The sequence below is a fragment of the Anastrepha obliqua genome, chromosome 4 (assembly GCF_027943255.1).
Source record: "Anastrepha obliqua isolate idAnaObli1 chromosome 4, idAnaObli1_1.0, whole genome shotgun sequence".
Lineage (NCBI taxonomy): Eukaryota > Metazoa > Arthropoda > Insecta > Diptera > Tephritidae > Anastrepha > Anastrepha obliqua.
Window position 1 is genome coordinate 18,420,798 of NC_072895.1, and position 4,179 is coordinate 18,424,976.

Consider the following 4,179-nt stretch of genomic DNA (forward strand, 5'->3'; position numbering starts at 1 on the left):
CTGCAGCTAAGAGCTCGGTACTGTAGCTGCCTGGTTGTGATTTGTTTTTCCTTTCACTGCGTGCGGGAACACGTGTAACTACTACACTGAGTTGGACATGAAAGGAAGTTGTAAAGTTCTGCTTCCAATGATTTAACGAGCGGTCCAGAGCAAGTGAAAGTATGCATGTGTGTGTGTGAGTGTGTGTATGTGCGTTGGTAAATGTGGGATATAATTTTCTACTGAATCATTTTAATCGATTAGTGTATAAGGGAAATTATCGAAAAAAGTTCCATTGCAGCTTGAAAAGTCTGAGAAACTAATGAAAAAACAAAAAAAAAAAAATAATAATACTACTCATGCTAAACAGAATCAAGCAGTTTAAACCGCTCAACTATGGGTGAAAAATGTTGGGTGAGAGGAAAGATAGAAAAACAGTACAAGTGCAGAGGCGGCAAGGATTATTATGACAAAACAGCGAAAGATCATCACTTACGGTTAGGTTAACCGCTTCGTCGTACTGATAAAATCCATCACGTCGGTAATATCTCAGTCTGATATATCGCAGGCGTAAGAAAAAAGTGAGCGATAAGATGCGGCCGCCATGGCCGAATGGGTTGGTGCGTGACTACCATTCGGAATTCAGAGACTCAATGTCGGTTCGAATCTCGGTAAAAGATCAAAAAATTAAGAAAAAAAAAAGTTTTTTCTAATAGCGGTCGCCACTCGGCAGGCAATGGAAAACCTCCGAGTGTATTTCTGCCATGAAAAAGCTCCTCATAAAAAATATCTGCCGTTCGGAGTCGGCTTGAAACTGTAGGTCCCTCCATTAGTGGAACAACATCAAGATGCATACCAAAAATAGGAGGAGGAGCTCGGCCAAACAAAAAAAAAATACCAGTCTAACGGTTAGACTTGATAGAAGTGAAACCTTCCGTAAAACAAACTGAGAGAGAATAAGACGAAAGCAGCATTAGGAGCGGGATAATTATAGGTTCATTATAATATTGCTATAAAGTTCATATTTTATTTTCTTCATTTTATCATTATTCATCCTCAATGTTTTCAATTTCAACAAATGATACGAGTGGCTTATGATAGATAAAATATGATACAAATGCTTTGGTTTCGATGTTGTAAAAAAAAATACCCAAACGGACCGAAGAAACAGACTTACAAATTTCTTCCATTTTCGTCTCCTTGTATTCATATAAAAATTTATGTCTCTTCCCACTAAAGCTAAATGTATTAGTATATTTTTTCTTGTATTTATTCAAGGCCGAAATCCCGGCGGTACTGCAATACCGGGTCAACCCGTGGCAGAGGCGGAGCAAGCCCCTAAAACACTCCGCCCATTTCCAAAAATCAGTTTAGCATTTGTTGTCCTCCGATGGAGGATCTATCAGATGTTAAGCTGATAGGAACAGATACCACACTACCTACTTCAATAGATTTTCTAATAAACCTTTTGAGAATTACACGCTCACAAAAATTAATGTACGAAATATTTATACCGATTCACTTAAACTGACTTTCAGTATCTAAACCAAAAAACTGTTTTCAATAAATAATCAGAAATGTCCTACAATGCAAATTTCAAAAAAAAAAATTCCATTTTCGTCTACATGTATTCATATAAAAATTTATGGCTCTTCCCACCAAAGCTAAATAATGTATTAGTATATTTTTTCTTGTATTTATTCAAAGCCGAAATCCCGGCGGTACTGCAATACCGGGTCAACCCGTGGCAGAGAAGGAGCAAGCCCCTAAAACACTCCGCCCATTTTCAAAAATCAGTTTAACATTTGTTGTCCTCCGATGGAGGATCTATCAGATGTTAAGCTGATAACCACACTACCTAGTCAATACATTTTAAATAATAAACCTAATAAACCTTTTGAGAATTACACGCTCACAAAAATTATTTATATCAACATATAATATAACGCTTCGTAACTAAATAACTTTTAGGCCAGCGACGACAGCATGGCGCGGTAGCCGAGCGACTAGCAATGTGAGCTTCCGATCCAAAATCCTTGGTTCGAATCACAAGAAAAAATAAAAGTTATTTTTATTTAGTTCGTCGCTACGTTTATATCAACATTTAATATAACGCTTCGTAGCCAAGTTGATCGCTTTTTTCGTTTCACTTTTCCTCAAATCACTCCCAACGATTCTAAAGAAGTTTTCACTTCAAAAAGGGTGTACGCGCCAATTATATATATATATAAGATGCCTTATTCTTAGTCTCGCAAGACAGCACAACTGCGAAGAAAGTGTTGAGATTATTGCCCATCTTTCACATGGGCTTTGCCTTTAGAAAGTGGCGCGCCATCAGTCCAACCAGCTGGCTGCAGGCTGCTTGGTGACGGGAGAGACTGCGACGGTCAGTCGGACATGATAGGTAGCATGAGTTTTGTCCATCTGCAGCCTCTCTCAACCTGCTAAGCTCGCTTGTGGGTGGCTTTGATGGCTGCATAAGGGAGTGACAGAACGAGCTCCGGGCCAAGAAAGTTGGCCTCAGACCCCATTCTGTCTAAAGAGTCACAGATCTTGTTACCCGTGATACCAACATGTCCCGGGACCCATCTTAACATCAGGCTATTATGTCTACCGACTTAGTTCAGCCTGGATTTATAGAACTCGACTACCCTTGAAGTGGTTGGAGGGCTGTTTAAGGCTATGAGCGCAGCTTGGCTGTCACTGTAGACACATATAGATCTGCCTCTAAATCTGTTTTCCACAAGAAAGCTCATCGCTTCTTGAATAGCATACGCCTCCGCTTGAAACACAGATGCGTGCATTCCAAAAGCAAAGCACAGTTTTGTCCCACTGGATTCCACGTAGACCCCAGAGCCGGAGCCGTGCTCGGTCCTGGAGCCATTCGTGAAAATGCGAAAACAGTGTTTGTCGAGCTCATTTTCACAGTTGAGCTTCTGGCAACACCACACTGTATCTCTTGTCAAGCACGACCCTGGATGGCATTGGGTCAGGGGGCATGACGAGGATCGTTGAATCGAAGTGCATGCCTGGTTGGTTGGTTAAAGTGGTGATTCTTCCAGAATACAACTGGCGCTTCCGCACCATTTTGTAGCCACATCCTCGTTGCCAACTTGTTTAACAGTTATTTACAGCAAGACTATATCCAGTCTGTGCGGCTTAGGAACCTTATTAGGATGTTGACGTCTAAGCCAGACAGTTGCTCGAGACTCTCGAACAGCGGTTGGCCCAGGGTTAACATTCTGTCCTTCCATAGAGCAGGGCATTCACAAAGGAAATTGAAGATTGTTTCCCTTTTCTCCGGTTGTTTACAACTGCGACAGTGTGTATTGTGAGGGATACCCATTTCGGGTGCTTGTTTCCCAATAGACCAGAAACCAGTTGTCACTGCCGTGAGTCTGCAGGCATCCATTGATTTTATATTTCTCAGTATTGACGTTTGTTCGAAGTTGTAGGTGGGCCAAAATGTTCTGCCAACTTTGAATGTTGTCTGGTCTCTCCGTCTGCATTCCGTGATTTGTAGATATTTATAAGAAATTGCTTTCTTGTTTGCACCCAGTGGTGCGAGTACTGATTCTGCAAGACCGTTATTCATGACAGATCACCCTCTTGCCAGTTCATCTGTTTTTTCGTTACCTTCATTATTCCGATGTCCCGGAACAAAGACGTCTCGACGATGTAGTCAGCCCTCACCGGGGTTAACTGAGTGTGTCGCAATAATAGACTGGCATGACCATAAGGTTTTTCATTCCAGCGACCCGCTTCAACCTAAACACCCTCATGGTTGCCGTCTTCTTAAGAGCTTCTCTACGGCATGATCTTATTGCACCGATCGTTATTGCACAGGCTGATCTTTGTATTCTGCCGAGTTATTTTGTATTGTACTCTCTCCCTAGAGCTTTCCCTACCCGTTCTTCGGCGTTTAATTTCCAGCTAAGTTTAGAGTCCAGAATTACCGCTAAATACTTTGTACTGGGGGAAAGTGATAGAGTTTGTCCGTTGATATTTAGTAAGGTAAAAGTTGGTACTTTATATCTAGTGGTGAAAAGCATAAGTTCTGTTTCACACGGGTTTAAGCTCAGACCACATCCGGGGTCTCAATAGTTAAGCTCGCCTTACGCCCTTTGGATGATCCCACTGATCGGATTGGGACACAGTCCTGACGCCATTAGCACCACATCGCCAGCGTACGGCAGCCCT

General features: G+C 41.9%; 2 pseudogenes; both read right to left on the minus strand.

The window, feature by feature from the left end:
* Positions 1 to 1,248: 1,248 nt before the first annotated feature.
* Positions 1,249 to 1,434, minus strand: LOC129246651 (U2 spliceosomal RNA; annotated as a pseudogene).
* Positions 1,435 to 1,676: 242 nt separating this feature from the next.
* On the minus strand, positions 1,677 to 1,860 carry LOC129246536 (U2 spliceosomal RNA; annotated as a pseudogene).
* Between the last annotated feature and the right edge of the window lie 2,319 nt (positions 1,861 to 4,179).